Below are 22,004 nucleotides of genomic sequence, written 5' to 3'. Positions count from 1 at the left end.
CAGTCAGTACTCTACCCTCCTCTAAATACATTTGTCAGAATGTCTTTCTAGTGATGCAGCTCTGGCATCTGTGTTTCCATGACACGCAGATTTTATTGTTCTTCAGTGAAGCAGAGTGGTGTTTCTGGTGTCTGTCATGACGAAGTGGGCTGGGAGATGGGACATCCTACATATGCAACCAGCCAGCCCCCTCTTATATGAAATAGGGATTTCCTGGCAGCACTATGCAGGATGTTCAACCTCCCGGCCCATGCGAAGATGAACTGCTGCACCATGAAGTTCCAGTTTCTGCTGAAAGGCTTGACATTGATTGATGCTTCTCTGTGTAAATGCTGTCATGAAAGCCTCTTCTGGCCTGGTGGTCTTTTCCTGATGAACTGGTTGTGATTACAAATAGCCTAAATGATCCAAAAGCTTGTTAACCAATAACTCATCTCTTACTTGAACTTAAACCCCTTATCTCAAAAATATCATTTCCCACCAATTAAATAAAAGGAGAAAAATCTCCTGACACTTATAGGTACCAAGATATTTTCTGGGTTACAAACACTGCCCAGCTCCACTTCCAATTTAGTCAACCTGTATTACCTGCTTCTAAATCATATAAACAGACTTCTTACATGATAGTAGAGGAATTCTATGGCTGGAAGACCCCAGATGGGCTGCACACACTTTTTGCCAAAGCTATCCCAGATGTATCACAATTTAGTTGCCAAAAACACAGGCCCAGAAGCATCATGAGATCCTAGGCTCTGGGGCTCTGCAATGTGACCACCACATTACAAAATAAAGAAACTTAGCTAAGGACAAATTCAATCAGCCCTGTTCATTTAGCTTAGCAAATTCTGCATTATGTACTTGCTCATCTCAAGTCTCTCAGCACCAAGAACTTTCCTATCTGCAAAATTTTGTGAGCCTACAATTTCATCAGGACCTGACACCTGAGAGGTTCAATACGATCTACAATATCTTCAAACAAACAAACAAACAAACCCTAGGTTTTCTCTTCTGAGATAGTCTCACAACCCATCTTTCCTGGAATTTTTTATGTAATTTCCAGTTGAGCTACTTCCTTTCAAGCTGATCTCAAGACTTTACCTATGAGTGCATGGAAAAGACTTCCATTTCTCTGTTGATATTTTCTTCAGAGTTGAATGGAAGACAACTTTATTAAATGATTCTCTATTTCTTCTATTGTATGGATCTTGAGTGGTGGAAAAGGGATAAGGACAAAGAAGGAATCATGAATTCTTGCCTAAGCAAGAATATAATAATGAGGACTTCTGCCGATTTGTACTATGTGACTCTATCCTCTCAGTAGTGGGGAAAAAGAAATGAGTAGGTAAGAGAATAAGATATAATTGTGGCTTTAACTTTATGACTCTAGATTTTCTGGTTTGGATTTTGGCTTTACTTTATCACATTAAGCATACCTTTAATCTGGTATTTTATTTACAAGAGAACAAAAGTAAAATCTCTTTGACTATGTCATTAATGTAGAGTGATTTCTAAGTCAATAGAAAAAAATATAATTTTTTAAAAGTATATTTAATCTTGCCAGGCATGTTGGCTCACGCCTATAATCCCAGCACTTTAGCAGGCCAAAGTGGGTGGATCACCTGAGGTCAGGAGTTCGAGACCAGCCTGGCCAACATGGCGAAACCCCATCTCTACTAAAAATACAAAAATTAGCTGGGGGTGATGTTGCGTGCCTGTAAGCCCAGCTACTTGGGAGGCTGAGGTAGGAGAATCGCTTGAACCTGGGAGGCGGAGGTTGCAGTAAGCCAAAATCGTGCCACTGCACTCCAGCCTCAGAGACAGAGTGAGACTCCATCTCAAAAAAAAAAAAAAAAAGGATATTTAGTCTTTATAATTTGTTTAGTCTTGATGACACTAGCAGGATTAACATTTGCTAACTCTCCTAGGTGCTTCAGTGATAAACAACATGGCCATGCTATCATTCTAATGTTCACTAAGAACTAAAGTAAACTGTAAAATATATTTTTGAATACTGCTTTTTATAGTAATCTTCTTAATAACTAATGACATATTCAGAAATATTAAAATGCAGATTTCTTTAAAATTAAATATACATCTAAATAATGTATGGCTTATTCATGGCCAAGTAATTAATCATTAAAAGTTGTAGGCCAGTGTTTCTAACTTTCGCTATGACTCACTAATTTACCATGGAATTTGATGGGATACATTATTTCCTACAATATATTTTAAGCCAAAGATATAGGATATAACCTATAAAATCAATTTCCTTTTTATCTTAAAATTATATATTAATATGTACCAAACAATTATTAAAATCTAAATTTACAGCTACAGATACTAGTATGAACAATATGCTGTCAGGTACTAGGCAGATTTCTTAAAGCATCATGTAGCAATCATGCTTTTAGACCGCTCAAAGTAGCATTAGTTCAAAGAGACACCATCTACAGCTTTTAGTTAGATCACCTTACTAACTGCTGTTTGTGATCTGATACTCTGTACGTACTCATATCTGCTTTCTCTAGTTAGTGAATTTCTTGTTTACTGTTAGTAATAATCCAAGGCTTGAAAAAACATCTCCAAGTGTACAACCAAGTGTTTGACTATGGATGCCCCCAGGATCTCCCTTCTTTCATATCATAGGTTGAAAATGATTCTTATTCACTACTTTTCATATGCCCAAGTTGCAAAACATCCCCACGTTTTACTGTGCTATGCTTTTAATTGATTCGCTATTCAAACAGTTCACTCTGCAGAATAATGATAATAGATTAAAAGTGACGGTGAAATTTTAATTAAGAGAAAAGAGAAACTCCTGAGGGTTCTAAGGGGAACCAGAAAGTGATATTGATATACAACTTCACAGCTGTGTTAGTCCGTTTTCATGCTACTGCTAAAGACATACCCGAGACTGGGAAGTAAAAGAGGTTGAATTGGACTTATAGTTCCACATGGCTGGGGAGGCCTCAGAATCATGACAGGAGGCAAAAGGCACTTCTTACATGGCAGCAGCAAGAGAAAATGAGGAAGAAGCAAAAGCGGAAACCCCTAATAAACTCATGAGATCTCATGAGACTTATTCACTATCACAAGAAAGACTGGGCCCCATGATTCAATTACCTCCCCCTGGGTCCCTCCCATAACACGTGGGAATTCTGGGAGATACAATTCAAGTTGAGATTTGGGTGGGGACACAGCCAAACCATATCAATAGCTAAACACTGTATATATAAAGTTGTGTTCTCTATATATCAGTCATGTATATATGACTGATAAATTGTGGTTTAAAATTAAATTATTGCCATTTTTTAAGATTTCCCTAAAAGTTTCTCAAATTTACTTTTTTAAACAAAGGACAGTGTGTTTCAGGGGTCCAATATTAAAGTAATGTAAACTAAAAAAATAATCCTACCCCCTTCTTCATGATGTGACTATTATACATTCCATTCCTGTATCAAAACATTTCATGTACCCCATAATATTTATTTATAACATTTTATAATATTTATATATCTACTATGTACCCCAAAGAAAACAAAGTTAAAAATTAAAAAATTTAAAAATAAAATCCTATGCCCCCCACTGAAAGAACAGACCCTCTCTTGGCAAAGGGGAACGCAGAAAATCCTTAAAACTGAGTTCCCAGCCATGACAGAATGGAAGGTCAGACACACCTTGTTACATCCCCTCCATTTTGTGGTTTGGACAGAACAACTGACCAGCATTAATGTTAAAATAGAGATTATAAGGCTGACAGAACAGACTCTATGTGACAACAAGATATTAGATTATAAACATTATCTAAGGACATGCCAGGCAAAGGTTAAATCACACATTCCTGCACTTAAAGAATAAACTATGTTCTAACTGTCACAAGTATTTTATTTTTCTCTAGCAGCTAAACAAGCACTGGTCTCAAAACAAGTGATATTAAAACAATTTTCAGTTCCACCAGCTGCTGACTAGGCTGATCCTCAGCCCGTGTTCCACAAGCTATAACTACAGCTCTGACTGGACAAGAGACTGATTTCATTAGCTTTCTCCAGATAAGACCACTGACTATGAACTGGTTCTGGCTGGCTTACGGAGATTGTGCACTTGTGCACCTTCATGTCCTAAAAAGACCTTTTGATATAGAGGGCCTAATTGTAATACATGTAAAAGTTAAGTCTTCATCCCAAAGTAAACATGGGTCATATGTTATATGCATGTGTATTCAATATGCATGTGTCACAACCCCTTTCATGAATATCCACAGACCATCCTGTAATCTGTTGAATATGTATGTTTAGCTAACCTGTTCATCATAAAGCTCCTACCCCCACACCTCCTCCTTCCAAATGCTGTAACCCTTTATAAGAAATAAGTTTTTTTCTCTCCTTTTCTAAATGTCTGCATTTATTTCAGTTGACAGTAACTACTATATTTAATAACAGAAATGTCATTTTCAGAGTAGTAAATTATTCAACTTGCTAGTATGATTAGAACAATATTGAAATGGGTTTTAGGAGAACTGGAGTATTTAATAAATTTATTCTCTTTGTTATTCCAAAATAAATTTGAAGTATTTTACCCGTGTAGCATTTATTTATGTATTTAATAAATATTTAGTTGTTAAAATCTACTGGGCAGAAGGAGATAATGATTCAGAAGGTAAAATTATACTTGTTCTCATGGTTTTATAATATAGTGAGGAGTATTATGTGGTCAAAAATTAGTTAAATAATAAATTGGGCAAATAAATGCACATTGGAGTAGAAAGGGCATTTAAAAAATTGCAGCAATTAAGAGAAGAAAGCCAAAGCAAAATAAATAAATAAATACACATAAAACAAAACAAACAAATAAAAACACTGCATCTTAGGCCAAACAACAGCAAACATTTTCTGTAAAGGGCCAAATAGTATCTATTTTAGTCTTTGTGGGCAATGCAATCTCCATTGCAACTACTCAACTCTACTATTGCAGGATGAAATCAGCCATAGACAATCTTTAAAATAATGGATGTGGTTTTATTCTAGTATGCCTGTTTTTACCAAAGAGGCAGCCAGCAGGATTTGGCCCATGGGCTGTGGTTAGCTGACCTCTGACCTAGAGAGCTAGGAAGGGTGAAGCTGAGATGTGGTGGATGTATTGATTGATGGAGATGATTTATTCTTATGTTCAATGCTGTTGCTTGAAGTTATCAGGGATAGAGCAAATGCTATGTATATTAGGGTACAATTGAAAAAATAATCCAGGCACACAAAAGGTATCTGCTTTAGCTGCATAGAATAAGCATATTGATAAGGATAGTCATTAGCTTTCATGAAAGACATTACTATTTGAAAGAGAGAAGGATTTAAAAAGCAATTCACTCAAACCACTAAGAAAATTTCATGAGGAACTTGAACACCTGAAGTTTAATTTCATTAGATACTGAGATCCTCTATTTTCAGTAGTAGTGAAGGTTCTCTAATCAAATAAACACAACAAACTCATATACGTGTGTCCTTCACTTTACACAAAGCCTCACTTTTCACAAAGCTCTTGATCAGGTTGTGGAAGTTCCCTTCTATTCCTAGTTTGTTGTTTTACCATGAAAGTGTATTGGATTTTCTCAAATGGTTTCTTTGGGTGTCCATTTAAGTAATCAGGTAGTTTATGTTTTTCACTCTATTAATATAGTGTATTATAATGATTTATTTTCATATGTTGAAACAACCTTGCATTTCTGAGATAACACCATTGTCACAGTGTTCAATCTTTCTTATATACTGCTGGATTCAGTTTGCTAGTAATTTGCTCAGGATTTTTTTCATCTATATTTGTAAGGGGTTTTGGTCTGTAGTTTTCTTGTGATGTCCTTGTTTGATTTTGGCATCAGGATAATATTGGCCTCATAAACAGAATTGGGAAATATTCTTCCCATTTTTGTTTTTTGGTAGTTTTTGAAGGATTGGTGTTAATGCTTCCAGGGAACTACTAGACAAGTCAAATAATGAAAATTCTCTGGAAATGAGGCTCTGAAAGAGCTGCAACCTCATTCTACCCCTTCCCTTCCCCCATCCAGTAGCTGCCAGGCTGCAGGTTTTCAACATGATTGCAGGATGTTGGTTTTTAAGGCTACCATGGCACTTGAAGGGGGAATGGGAATAGGACAAGTTAAAATGTCACGGAGATTGCTATTTTTAACAACATTCAGCCATTTTCTTAAACAAACACATTCTGGGTTGCTGCAAGCATTTAGTTAATTTTCAAACTCCCGAAATAGTTGATTCAGAGAATTTCTGTAAATTTTCTTACTGCTTTTATGAAGGAGAGAATTTTGAAAGCACTTAGCCATTTTTGCTGATGCCTCCAATGTAAGTTTTGTGTTATGAACACATTTTATACTTCTATAATCTCACAGAGTTTAGAAATTGCATTTGTAGAAAATTCTGTACAATGAAAGCATATTACTAATTTAGAGTAATGTAGAGAATGGTGGTTTTGAAAAGAATTATAAATGAGAATATGTAAATATTACATTTCTATTCATTTTCCAGTATATAGGAGGTACATTATACACTGTCCTAAAAAAAACCTACAGACACATTTTATGATATAATATTCTAACTTATTAAAAATTGTCTCAAATATTTTATGCCAGTCTTTATCTTTTAATTTTGCTTATGTTTATGTTTGCTGCAATTATTTAATCCCAATCCACTTCACATTAACAAAAGTTATCATAGATAAACATTTTATATTTACATGCAAATCTGTCAGTCTTCTCATTTGTGTAATCATCTATTTTTTTTTTAATCTTAGATGCTGGATAAATACATAGTTGGATAAATATTCTATTCTATTATTCTTGTTTTACTTTGAATAGGTTTTAAATCGTCAACATTTTCATCTTCCCAGAATTTACTTTTGTATGTGAGATGAGATGAGAAGCTGAATTTATCTAACATGTTTTCTTTTATCATTGATTTTGATGCTTCATTTATCACTCATAGTAAGACTTATTGCTGTAATTTTTTTATGCTTAATCTTCCTAATCCTATAGCCACACATTATTATAATTATACTGGTTGTTACTTTGTAATATAGTAAGGGATGGCCTTCCTATTTTCATATTTGAAATGTATTTATTATAAATATACATTGAAGTTTATTAAATGATTTTCAGCTTCTACCAGGATGAACTATAGTTTACGGTGTTTAACCTACTGCAGTACCATATTTATATATTTCATAATATATTGAACAACCCCTAAAATCATGAGATGAATGAAACTAGCATGAGTTAAGTATTTTTTTTTCTGGGAAACTTTACATTATCTCGTTTACTCCTCACAACAACCTTATAAAGTAGTTACAGATTAAAACCAAAAAGAAACAAACAAACAAACTGAGATTTGGCAATATTAAATGCCCAAAGTGATGCGGTTGGTCATTTGGATTTGAATATCTATCTATCTATCTATCTATCTATCTATCTATCTATCTATCTATCTATCATCTCTCATCTTCAAAGTTGTGATTCCATCCTGGTCATGCAATTTGTATTATATTTCATTTCAATTTTTATATATTAGTAAGTAGGAATTTTCTGTGTAGTAGAGAGACAGACATGCAAGCAAATTTCAGTACATCATTGTAAATTCTATGACAGAGGCAGTACACATGATGTTCTGGGAGTACTGTGTATGATATACTTAATTCTCTTCAAGCTTATGAGATAAGCTTTTTCAAAGCAGGCTGGAGAGGGAAGAGAGTGAAGTTTGGAGGAAGCAAGAGATTTGTCGAAAATGTCAAGGAGATCAGTAATGATGTCATAGAATGATATTTGTGAATAAAAGTGTTGAAAAGCTGGAAGGAAGGACTTTACATTGAGAAGCAGAAAATTGATCACAGAGGAGGGGCAATTCTTAATCTCTGGCAAATTCTAAGAGTAGCCATAAAAGTCATATGGTTTCTAAATTTGCCAGATGGTTTTGCTTTTAAAAATATTTATTGCTGCCTTATCTGACATACACTCTATCTATATACTATACTTTCTCCTCTGCCAATTTCTTAGGTTAATACAGATTTACAGATTTTCTCATCCTCCAGCTTCCTTAATTTATCAATAATTTAGGAACGATGGTTGGAGGTCATCAAGATATTCTTTTACCATGTCCTCATCCTGGCTTAGGAGGCAGAACTTTGGTACTGTTTCTAACTCTAGTTCCTTCAATGTAGTTTTTACAAATGCTTCAAAATTCTACCATGTATCAGTGATCATTAATTTCTGGTAGGACTTTAGATTTTTTTCTGTTTGGTTTTACAGGATTTGCACAAGATTTTAAGAACAGTCTCCACCACGTTTACATACTCTGTTACTTAAAGGTAATTCAAAAGAAGCAGTTTTAGTTGTGGCCTGGGGTTGGAGGAAAGGATCAAAAAGAAAGGTGTGCCTATTTGTTAGAAGTAGCAGTATCTCTTTCTAGTCATCATCCAAATAACACTTCAGCCCTTCTAAACATAATACATTGATTTTGAAAACCTATGATCAAATAGATTGAAATAAAGAGATGCTGACAAGTAAAAGCAGAGAAAAATGAAAGAGGTACAGAAAAGGCACTTTACTCAATATTCCTAGGAAAACCTGTTGAGGATGAGTAAAATTATATTTTAGCAGGGAAAAGAAATGCTTATAAAGCAGAATGCCATTTATTATATGATATACAATATACTATGTATAAAGTATTATATGTATATATACTATAATATATAATATAGTATATATGATATATACTATAGAATATTATAATATATATTCTATAGTATATATGATATATACTATAGAATATTACTATATATACTATAATATATATACTATATATTAGATGTTCTGTGAAACTTGATAGATGTTCTGTGAAACTTGGTAGATGAACACAGGTTTTCTTTCACTAAATAATTTGAATAATGCATGGTTCCAGTTTGGATCAGGACAATTTATGTTTCATTAATATTTTGATATTCTATTAATAATTCCATAACATTATAAATGTTGATTATCTAATATCACCCTATTTTCTTAGTAGTACTGAAGTCACATTTTGACTTGCTACTAACTTTCCAAACCTCCTTCCTGGTCTGATGCCCTACAAATTGTTAACACTGGATAGATGTATACAAATTATAGTTTTAGGTTCCATGACTTCACAGGAAAGTCCTTATGATGACAGCATTGCATTATTAAAGTAAATCTATAGGATTTTAATAGATTATGTTCTGTAGCTTTTAGGGAAATACAACATTGGTGATGACTTGTAAGTATTCTTACACAAATATTTCCTCATTTCATTAAGAATAAAACTTGAGTAAAAAGGTCATACTATGTCATGAAGAATTAGGTTACTTTGAGGTCTGAGATATGCTTTCTACTCCAGCCTCATCTCTAGCTATTTTTTCCCTTTCATTTTTCTGTGCTTTTGTATACTTTTGTCTGTCTTGCCTAGAATGACATCTGTAATATACCCCTTTTTCAAACCTCCTTCCTGTACACACAGGCAAATGCCTACCCATAATTAAAGACCCAGCTGAGACAGTACTTTATCTGGGAAGCCCTTTCTAAACCTCCACACACAGAGTTAATTACTCCTTGCTATGTCTTCTCTCAGTACCTTACATATATCTGTATCCTAGCATATATATTGTATTGTAATTTTCTGTTTATATCTCCTGGTACACTGTAAACTTTATGACATTACAATCTGCCCTTGTACTCTGTAATGTACAACATAGCTTGGTTAATATAATAACATATATGTCAGTACTTACATGGTCTATGATATCACAATTCACCTGATTATTGACATAATCAGCCCCACCCAGACTCTCAACCAATGAGAGAAGACCTAGTAGTATATAAGAAGCTCTTCTCAAATGACTCTTGCCCTCTGTGGCCGGGCTGGTTAGCAGCTTAGCACTGCTTAGGTTCCTAAAGCCTAGCTGTTACAGCGTCCTTGCTACAGAAAGAGATCGTTGTCTGACCAGAGACAAAACTTACTTCTGTCTGGTAGCAGAGTACCTACATTTGGCTTTCCAGATCTCACCTCAGTTCCAGATTCCTCTACATTAAAATCTTTGCCTGGGTTACATCGTCTCTCAGGATTGAATATCAACACTATTGAAGACACCTCATGTGACATCACAAACAGCTTTCTTGGACTCTCCAGGTACTCCAATTTGGACTGTATCTTGGTACTTTAGACTTGTGAATTTGAATTCAACTGTCTGAGTGAGACTCCAAGATGGGAACAGGATTTGTGGTTCAACTGTGTTATCCTACTCTGGAAGAAATTTATGAAGTTATTGATGGATCGCCCCCACTAAATTGTTATCAAAAATTTCCAAATCCTTGTTTTTTAAGTCTGTTTTTGACATTATTTAATCATCAAGGGAAGACTTTTAAGTGTTATGCATTAATAAAGGACATTGTGAAATATATTTTGGTTGTATATAAGGATTTTATTGCGGGGGTAGATATTTATAAGCGAGGTGGCATGACTATTTTTATGAGTGCAAATAATTTAATTAGACAAAACTGTAAAGTCCTTTTCTACTTCATAATTCTATGTTATATTTTTAAAAATTAATCATAAATGTAAATATTAAAGGGCCACTTGCCTGGTAAATACATGCAAATGTTTATTACACTATTTTATATTTTTATTTTTACTTGACAAAATGTCCACTATTTACCATAATAATTCAATTTATAAACTGGTATTACTCAGAGGAAAACTGAAAATTACTATCAGCTACTTCAATTCACTACCAGGTTATTTGGGTTTAACAAGATAGCCTTGTTTTTTTTTTTTTTTTTTTTTTTTTTTTTTTTGTCTGTTTGTTTCTTTTGAGATGGAGTCTCACTCTGTCGCCCAGGCTGGAGTGCAGTGGCGCAATCTCGGGTCACTGTAACCTCCACCTCTTGGGTTCAAGCAATTCTCCTGCCTCAGCATCCCAAGTAGCTGGGATTACAGGGCTCACCACCACGCCTGGCTAATTTTCGTATTTTTAGTAGAGATGGGGTTTCACCATGTTGGCCAGGCTGGTCTCGAACTCCTGACCTCAAGTGATCCACCCACCTCGGCCTCCCAAAGTCCTGGGATTATAGGTGTAAGCCACCGAGCCCGGCCCAAGATAGCCTTTTCATTATTCTGCTTAAACATTCTTGCTCTGTCTGAGCTACTGGAGGGTGTCTTCATGGAATATAGCCTGGTTTTCATAATGTTGGGTTGTTAAGTGTATAACCCATGTAGAGGGTGGGGAAAAAGTTGGGGGTAACCACAGAGTTTTGGGATGGCTGCCACTCTATATAATGCTTTCTTTCTACTGAAAAACAATTTAGGTAGGTAGATAATCACTCATAGAATAGTAAGGGAGCAGAAGAGAAGGTAGCAAGATTAAAAATGGGAGCTGAACAATAAGATTACATGGACACAGGGAGGGAACGACACACACTGGGTCCTGTTGTGGGGGGTGGGTGGGGGGAGAGAGAGCTTTAGGAAAAATAGCTAAAACATGCTGGGCTTAATACCTAGGTGATGGGTTGATAGGTGCAGCAAACCACCATGGCAGATATTTACCTATGTAACAAACCTGCACATCCTGCACATGTACCCCAGAACTTAAAAATAAAAATTTTTAAAAATCTCAAAAATTATGGCTGCATAGCACAGTAGGAAAAAGGTGACACTAGGAAGAAACAGTTATTTTACCATGAGGAACGCTGAATGTTTAGGAGATGAACTGGTGGTTGTTAATGGATGACTAATGAAAGCACATGCTGGGAACAGATAGTAGCTCATCAGAAGGCAATAGTTTCCCACGAAGAATTTTCCTGCAATAACTTGCCCCCTATCTTCTTTTCAGACTATGCATTTAGATAAACACTCACACAAAACATTTACTCTTGGTAGGCAAGCTGCAGATTTAATATGCTAACATGTTTATCAGCGAATTAAATCTTTGTAACGAGTGCGTGCAATGGGAACATATTGGCTTGACCCCTGTCTTTTCACTAAGGCAGATATTGCCAGGAATAATAGAAGAAGAAATGCCATGTAAAGGTAACAGAGGGAATATGTAAGGGTTTCCCTGATAGGAATATTCCACATATGTGACATCTATATGTTCTTTGAACATTATACTGTCTTACCATTGCCATTGGAGTATGTAGATCTCTTTTGTTACACGAAGACTTTACAGCATTCTATAAACATTAGCATGTTAATCTTCCAAAAAAACGTATTGGGTGGGGTCTGAGGGAAAACATGAAAAAAAAAAAAAAAGACTGGCCTTTGGGACCTTTCTTTACTTCAAACCTCTTTCTCCCATTAATAGTGCTTATATTTTAATTAGGCACTTTGAATTAAAGTTAAATTACTATTATTGGGACTATAAAGAGTGACAGGTGATAGCAAGACATTTTGCCTGATGCGGGAAAGACAACTTTAGCAGTGCCCCTCAAATCACACCAGCTCAGAGGCTTACTTGGAACTTCAAGAACTCCAAGCCTTCAAAGAACACAACTGGCCATTCAATGACATAATTAACCTTACTATATCATTTTTGGCCATTTTTTTGGTGTACATTTATTTAATGAAATATAAAATATATAAACTGGTTTTAAAAATCAGAAACTATACATTTTAGGTGGACTATCACTATCATTTAATCACTTTGGTGTGAGGGGTACAAATTTTTCTAAAGCTTTTTTATTTGCTTCAGGGAGGTGGAGCAAGATGGCTGAATAGAAGCCTCCAGCAATTGTCCCCCACTCACAGGAACACCAAATTGAACAACTATCCACACACACAAAAAAGCACCTTCATACAAAGAAAAATCAGGTGAGCGATCACAGTACCTGGTTTTAGCATCGTATTAAGGAAAGAGGCACTGAAGAGGGTAGGAAAGACAGTCTTGAATTGCCTACACCACCACCACTGCCCCATCCTCTGGCAGTGGTCACATGGTGCAGAGAAAGAATCTGTATGCTTGTTGGAGGGAGAATGCAGTGACTGTGGGATTTTGCATTGGAACTCAGTGCTGGTAAGCAACATGGGGCAGAAATCAGCCAGCGCCCACTGAGAGAGCATTTAGATGAGCCCTAGCTAGAGGCAAATTGTCCATCCCAGTGGTCAGAACCTGAGTTCTGTCTGGCAAGCCCCACCACCATGGGCAAAAGTGCCCCCCGGGTCCTAAATAAACTTGAAAGGCAGCCTAGGCTATGAGGCAAGTCCTGGTGCTGTGCTGGGCTTGGAGCCAGTGCACTTGGGGTGCATGAGACCTAGTGAGATATCAGCTGGCGTGGCCAAGGGAATGTTTGCATCACCCCTCCCCTAATCCCTGACACCACAGCTCACAGCTCTGGGAGAGACTCCTTCCCTCAGCTTGAGGAGAGAAAAGGGGAGAGGATTGAGGACTTTGTCCTGCAATCTGGATACCAGCTCCGCCACAGTAGAATAGGATACCAGGCAGAGTCCTGATGCCCTCATTCCAGGTTTTAGTTTTGGATAACATTTCTTAACACACCTAGGCCAGAAGAGAACCCGCTGCCTTGAAGGGCAGGACCAAGTCCTGGAAGAACTCATCACCTCCTGACTAAAGAACCTTTGGTCCCTGAATAATCAGCAGTGGTAGCCAAGTAGAATTTGCCATGGGCCTTGGGTAAGACTCAGAGCCCTGCTGGCTTCAGATGTGACCCAGCACATTCCCAGCTGTGATGGTCATGGAGAGAGACTCTTTCTGATTGAGGAAAGGAGAGGGAACAGTAAAGGGGATTTTGTCTTGTAGCTTGGGTAACAGCTTGGTGACAGTAGGGCAGAGCACCAAGTGGGCTCTTGGGGTCCCCGTTCCAGGCCTTCGTTCTTGGACAGCATTTCTGGACCTTCCTTGAGCCAGAGTGGAGCCCACTGGCCTGAATGAAAAGGCACTGGATTGGGAGGCTGAGGTGGGCAGATCACCTGAGGTCAGGAGTTCGAGACCAGCCTGGCCAATACGGTGAAACCCTGTCTCTACTAAAAACACAAAAATTAGCCAGGCGTGGTGGCGGGTGCCTGTAAGCCCGGCTACTCGGGAGGCTGAGGCAGGAGAATCGCTTGAACCCAGGAGGCAGAGGTTGCAGTGACCCGAGATCGCGCCACTGCACTCCAGCCTGGGTGACAAGAGCGAAACTCTGTCAAAAAAAAAAAAAAAAAAGGCACTGGACTGGCAGCATTTACCATAAGCTGACTGAAGAGCCCCATGGGCCTTGAGTGATTGCTAGGGGTAGCCAGGCAGTACTCGTCACGTGCATGGGGTGGTGGCGGCCATGGGAAGTGATTCCTCTGCTGGAGGAAAGGGAAGGGAATGGGAAGAACTTTGTCCCGTAGCTTGGGTGTCAGCTCAGCTGCAATAGACTAGAGCACCAGGTAGATTCCTAAGGTATCCGACTGCAGACCCTGGCTCCCAGACAGCAACTCCAGGCCTGCCCAGAGCCAGGGAAACTCACCACCCTGAAGGGAAGGACACAGGCCTGGCTGGATTTGTCATCAAATAATTGTGGAGCCCTTGGGCCTTGAGTAAACATAGACAGTAGCCAGGCAGTGGTCATTGCAGGACCTGGGCAGACCCATTTCTGTGTTGGCCTCAGGTCTGACCTAGTACAGTCCCAGTGGTGGTGGCCACAGGTTGGGAGAAAATATTTTCAAACTACCCATCTGACAAGGCATTAATAAGCAGAATGTATAAGGAGCTCAAAAAACTCTATAGGAAAAATCTAGTAAAATAATCGAACAATGGGCAAAAGATTTGAATAGATACTTCTCCAAAGAAGACACATGAATGGCAAACGGTCATACAAAAAGGGGCTCACCATCATTGATCATCAGAAAAATGCAAATCAAAACTACAGTAAGGTATCATCTCACCCCGGTTAAAATGCCTTACATCTAAAAGACAGGCAATAACAAACACTGGCGAGGATGTGGAGAAAATGGAAGCCTGGTACACTGTTGTTGGAAATGTAAATGAATATAACCACTATGGGAACAATTTGGAAGTTCCTCCAAAAACTAAAAATTGAGCTACCATATGATCCAGCAATCCCACTGCTGAGTAGATACCCAAAATAAGGGAAATCAGTATATCGAAGAGATATCTGCACTTCCATATTTGTTGCACCACTGTTCACAACAGGTAAGACTTGGAAGTAACCTAAGTGTCAATCAGCAGATGAATGAAGAAAGAAAATGTACATATATACAATGGAGTATATTCAGCCATAAAAAAAAGAGATCCTGCCATTTGCAACAACATGGTTGGAACTGGGGGTAATTGTGTTACGCAAAATAAGCCTTGCACGGAAAGACAAACTTCACATGTTCTCGCTTATAAATGGGAGCTAAAAAAATTAAAACAATTGAACTCATGGAGATAGGGTAAAATGACAGTTACCAGAGGCTGGGAAGGGTAGTGGGTTTGGGGGAGGGGAGAGAGAAGTGGGGATGTTTAATAGTTTCAATAATATAGTTAGGAAGAATGAATAAGATCTAGTATTTGACAGCACAACAGGGTGACTATAGTCAACAATAATTTATATTGTACATTTAAAAATAACTAAGAATGGGGCAGGCGCGGTGGCTCACGCCTGTAATCCCAGCACTTTGGGAGGCCGAGGCGGGCAGATCATGAGGTCAAGAGATCGAGCCCATCCTGGCCAACATGGTGAAACCCCGTCTCTACTAAAAATACAAAAATTAGCTGGGCGTGGTGGTATGCGCCTGTAGTCCCAGCTACTGGGGAGGCTGAGGCAGGAGAATCGCATGAACTCTGGAGGCAGAGGTTGCAGTGAGCCAAGATCGCACTACTGCACTCCAGCTTGGTGACAGAGTGAGACTCCGTCTCAAAAAAAAAAATGAATAAATAAAAAATAACTAAGAATGTAATTGGATTGTTTGTAACACAAAGAAAGGATACATATTTAAGGTAATGGATACCCCATTTACCTAGATGTGATTATTAGGCATTGTATGTCTGTATCAAAATATCTTATGTACCATATATATGGTATATATATATATGGTATATATATGGTATATATATATGGTGTATATATATGGTATATATATGGTATATATATATGGTATATATATATGGTGTATATATATGGTGTATATATGGTGTATATATATGGTATATGTATGGTGTACATATATGGTATATATATGGTGTACATATATGGTATATATATGGTGTACATATATGGTGTATATATATGATGTATATATATGGTATATATGGTGTATATATATGGTATATATGGTATATATATGGTGTATATGTGGTATATATATGGTATATATATGGTGTATATATGGTATATATGTATGCTGTATATATATGGTATATATAGTGTATATAAGGTATATATATGGTGTATATATATGGTATATACATGGTGTATATATGGTATATATATGGTGTATATATACATGGTATATATATGGTGTATATATACATGGTATATATATGGTGTATATATACATGGTATATATATGGTGTATATATACATGGTATATATATGGTGTATATATACATGGTATATATATGGTGTATATATATATGGTATATATATGGTGTGTATATATGGTATATATATGGTGTGTATATATATGGTATATATATGGTGTATATATGGTATATATGAGATATATATGGTATATATATGCTACATATATGGTATATATGGTATACACATATGGTGTATATATGGTATATACATATGGTGTATATATGGTATATATATGGTGTGTATATATGGTATATATGGTGTATATACATGGTATATATACGGTATATATATGGTGTATATATGTGGTGTATATATATATGGTGTATATATATACAGTATATATATGGTGTATATATACTGTATATATATACTGTATATATATGGTGTATATATATACTGTATATATATGGTGTGTATATATGGTGTATATATATGGTGTGTATATATATGGTGTATATATCTATATGGTGTATATATGGTATATATATGTGTATATATGGTATATATATGCTATATATGGTATATATATGGTGTATATATACGGTGTATATATTATATATATATGATATATGGTATATATATGGTATATATATGGTATATATATGGTGTATATATATGGTGTATATATATACGGTATATATATGGTGTGTATATATATGGTATATATATGGTGTGTATATATATGGTGTATATATATGGTGTGTATATATATGGTGTATATATATGGTGTGTATATATGGTGTATATATCTATATGGTGTGTATATGTGGTGTATATATATGGTATATATATCGTATATATATAGTGTATATATGGTATATATGCGCTATATATGGTGTATATATGGTGTATATATGATATATATGGTATATATGGTATATATATGCTGTATATATATGGTATTATGGTATATATGGTGTATCTATATATGGTGTATATATGGTATATATATGATATATATATGATGTATATATATGGTATATATATGGTGTATATATGGTATATATATGTGTATATATGGTATATATATGGTGTATATATATGGTATATATATGGTGTATATATGGTATATATATGGTGTATATATGGTGTATATATGGTGTATATATGGTGTATATATGTGGTATATATATGGTGTATATATGGTGTATATATGGTATACATATGGTATATATATGGTGTATATATGGTGTATATATATGGTATATATATGGTGTATATATGTATGGTTTATATACGGTATATATATGTTGTATATATATGGTATATATATGGTGGATATATATGGTGTGTGTATATATGGTGTATATATATGGTATATATATGTTGTATATATATGGTGTATATATATGGTGTATATATGGTATATATGGTATATATATGGTGTATATATGGTATATATAGTATATATGGTATATATGGTATATATAGTATATATATGGTATATACATGGTGTATATATGGTATATATATGGTGTATATATATGGTATATATATGGTGTATATATATGGTATATATATGGTATATATATGGTGTATATATATGGTATATATATGGTATATATATGGTGTGTATATATATGGTATATATATGGTGTATATATATATGGTGTATATATATGGTGTGTATATATATGGTGTGTATATATATACACCATATACCATATATATGGTGCATATATATATCTACAAACCTACAATGTACCCACAAAAATTTAAAATTTAAAAGAAATAAAATCTTGCTTCACAATTAAAATTGAAGTCAGGAAATGGCAAAAAAAAAAAAGGGGTGGAGACAGGTGCAGAGTTGTAATAATGGATTGACTCTGGCACTCTATCACAAGAGAAGGGCCTCAGTTCTGGTGAAGGAAGAAAAAAGGTTAGCCAAGGAATGAAGGTGTATGTCTGCAGCCTGAGAAACAGATTGGTCATATGTCAAAGTTTGAGAATCAGGCACGCAGAAACAAAAGCAAAAAGGGCAAGAAAAAATGGCTACAGAGTAAAATAGAACAATCATGGCACCCCATGGGAAACACCAGCATAAACATAATAGAAAAAAAGCTTCATTTAATCCATTTGTACCTATGGCAGAGCCTAGTTTCTGTTCTGCTTCTTTCCTGCAGATTAAATGAACTATTTGGCAATATACCTAACTCTCAACTTTTATATTTCGTTCCCAGGACAATGACTGGTTTCCTTTTTCTTTGACATACTTTTTCACCAAAGATAAGCCTTCCTCTTGGCATAAAAAATCTTCATAACGCTTGAAGGGAAAGTCTGGAAAAAGCCTGTGGCCTGGATTTTAGATCTGGGTGTCATCAACAAATGGTAGCATAAAAAATGAAAGTGGTTGTATTGCCTAGGGAAAGAATGTAGAGGAAGCAGACACCAGACCAAGGACTTCAATAGTTTTTGAATTGTTTTCTGCTTGAAATTTATGTCCCTGTAACAAGTCCCTGGAAATACTAGCTGAACGTGTTAAATGGACCACTAACACAGGATGCTATGGGGCAAAAGACTAGCTTACTTGCCACTTAAGATCACTGTTAATTGTTCAGCATTCTACAGTCTTCTGGTGTAAGCATTCATTTGAAATGTTTTTAAAAATGTTGTTTAATCCTTCTTAAAAAGTAGATAACAGTATCTTACTCCAGAATCCATATACTAAAGCTGAAGGGTTTTTAATTTTTATTTTATTTCTTTTGATCACTTTAAAGTCTCTTGGCTATTGCAACATTTTGCAGAAACAAAGTAATCATATGCAATTTTAGTATTACATCATCTTGGAGAGAACTATTTCTTAATGATTTTCATTCTTGTCATCTCAACAACCTTATGAGAAATAGAAGCATATTATTATTAGATTAAGAAACTTATTGTTCAGCCACATTTAGCTGTTAGTTCGGCATTGTACAGCCTCTACTATAATGTGATACAGTGGAATAAGTGTGGACTTTGAGACTAGAAAAACCTAAGTTTGAGACAGAATATCAGTAGCTTAGGTGTAACCACCTCCACAAATCCTTTCTTGGAACTGTCCCCTCGTTCATGAGTTATTTTCCTTTTATATTCACAAGAAACTCTGGCATAGATCCAGCTTTACAATTATCCCACCTTCTATTAAAATGATTAGCTACCATGTCAGTTTCCTCAATTACAACTCCTTAAAACGAAGGAGCATTTGTTTACTATTATATCTCCAGCACTCAACACACAGCTCAGCACAATTTAGGTGTTCCTTTAAATATTTGAAAAGGCAGGTGAATAAGCAATATTTAAGTGGCTTGATTTATTTTTCTTAAATGAAGAATGAAAATAGAGGAATTATAATATTTTTTTCAGCTATGTGGACAAAAAGAATCTAAGCCATTCAGGATGCAGGCATGGGCAAGGACTTCATGACTAAAACACCAAAAGCAATGGCAACAAAAGACAAAATTGACAAATGGGATCTAATTAAACTAAAGAGCTTCTGCACAGCAAAAGAAACTACCATCAGAGTGAACAGGCAACCTACAAAATGGGAGAAAATTTTCACAACCTACTCATCTGACAAAGGGCTAATATCCAGAATCTACAATGAACTCAAACAAATTTACAAGAAAAAAAGAAACAACCCCATCAAAAAGTGGGCAAAGGACATGAACAGACACTTCTCAAAAGAAGACATTTAAGCAGCCAAAAAACACATGAAAAAATGCTCACCATCACTGGCCATCAGAGAAATGCAAATCAAAACCACAATGAGATACCATCTCACACCAGTTAGAATGGCAATCATTAAAAAGTCAGGAAACAACAGGTGCTGGAGAGGATGTGGAGAAATAGGAACACTTTTACACTGTTGGTGGGACTGTAAACTAGTTCAACCCTTGTGGAAGTCAGTGTGGCAATTCCTCAGGGATCTAGAACTAGAAATACGATTTGACCCAGCCATCCCATTACTGGGTATATACCCAAAGAACTCTAAATCATGCTGCTATAAAGACACATGCACACGTATGCTTATTGCGGCATTATTCACAATAGCAAAGACTTGGGACCAACCCAAATGCCCAAAAATGATAGACTGGATTAAGAAAATGTGGCACATATACACCATGGAATACTATGCAGCCATAAAAAATGATGAGTTCATGTCCTTTGTAGGGACATGGATGAAATTGGAAATCATCATTCTCAGTAAACTATCGCAAGAACAAAAAACCAAACACCGCATATTCTCACTCATAGGTGGGAATTGAACAATGAGAACACATGGACACAGGAAGGGGAACATCACACTCTGGGGACTGTTGTGGGGTGGGGGGAGGGGAGAGGGATAGCATTGGGAGATATACCTAATGCTAGATGACGAGTTAGTGGGTGCAACTCACCAGCATGGCACATGTATACATATGTAACTAACCTGCACATTGTGCACATGTACCCTAAAACTTAAAGTATAATAATAATAAAGAAAGAAAGAAAGAAAGAAAGAAAGAAAAGAAAGAAAGAAAGAAAGAAAGAATCTAAGCATAGCATGGCAATAAAATCAGGCCAGAAAATATAAAGCTAAAGGCATCATCATGAGCAAAATTTTATGAAGTCTTAATATCATCATGGGCTTCATAACAGTTTGTGTTTGGTTGGGTAGTCAGAGCAGTTTCTAGCAATTAATTTAGCTTTCTGGAAATACTGAACCATATTTCTGAGAAAAAATTGTAAAACTCTGTGGCACATTCTAAGATGGCTACATTTTGGATTTAAGTAGTTTATAATTTTAATATGAGTGCCAGGAAATGGCACAGAAATTCAGTGCAAAAGCTCCTGCTCTCATCTATGATTTCCCATCATAGTATCTAACAGTATCATTAGATTGAACTTTGCAGCTAGCTTCCAGAGGCCCCTGTCTGTTAAGTAAAAGAGATAGATAAGAAAGTTCATGATCTTGTATTTGGAACTTCGTGCAATTAAAATCACATATGAATACACCATAGCCAGTGCTAAATGGCTCCCATAATTCTATTACAAAATCCCTGTTGCTGATTCCAAAATTACGATGCCTCAATTTAAATTAATTTATTAGGCAGATCTCTTGAAAAAATGATGCAAGAAATTTCATAAATGGACCGTTTTGAAGTGGGGGAGAATTCTTTGTTGCCCCTGTATCTCATTGCACTACTACTTTCATCAGAGACTGTTTCTTTGTGGTTTTGAAAATGTAACCAAATTAATATTTAAATTAAATCATTCAAATTAAAATGATTTAATTAAACCATTTGATTAAAAGTTTGAATCAAATAAGATCTAGTATTTGATAGCACAGCAGGGTGACTACAGTCAATAATAATTTATCATACATTTTTAAATAACTAAAGGATTATAATTAGATTGTATCACAAAGCAAGCATAAATGCTTGAGGTGATGGATACCCCATTCACCCTG

General features: G+C 35.8%; 1 protein-coding gene and 1 non-coding gene across 4 annotated transcripts in view; both read right to left on the bottom strand.

Moving 5' to 3' along the window:
• The window catches only part of HTR2C (5-hydroxytryptamine receptor 2C), a 325,108-nt gene that overhangs the window by 85,802 nt on the left and 217,302 nt on the right, over nt 1-22,004 (bottom strand).
• Nucleotides 138-247, bottom strand: MIR448 (microRNA mir-448). Its single transcript, NR_035801.1, has one exon. It is a non-coding gene; the product is annotated as a microRNA mir-448 (primary transcript).

Source organism: Pan troglodytes, chromosome X (genome assembly GCF_028858775.2).
Source record: "Pan troglodytes isolate AG18354 chromosome X, NHGRI_mPanTro3-v2.0_pri, whole genome shotgun sequence".
In the NCBI taxonomy this organism is placed as follows: Eukaryota; Metazoa; Chordata; class Mammalia; order Primates; family Hominidae; genus Pan; species Pan troglodytes.
The sequence above is the reverse complement of the archived record's forward strand: the minus strand, read 5'-3'. Positions and strand labels throughout refer to the sequence as shown.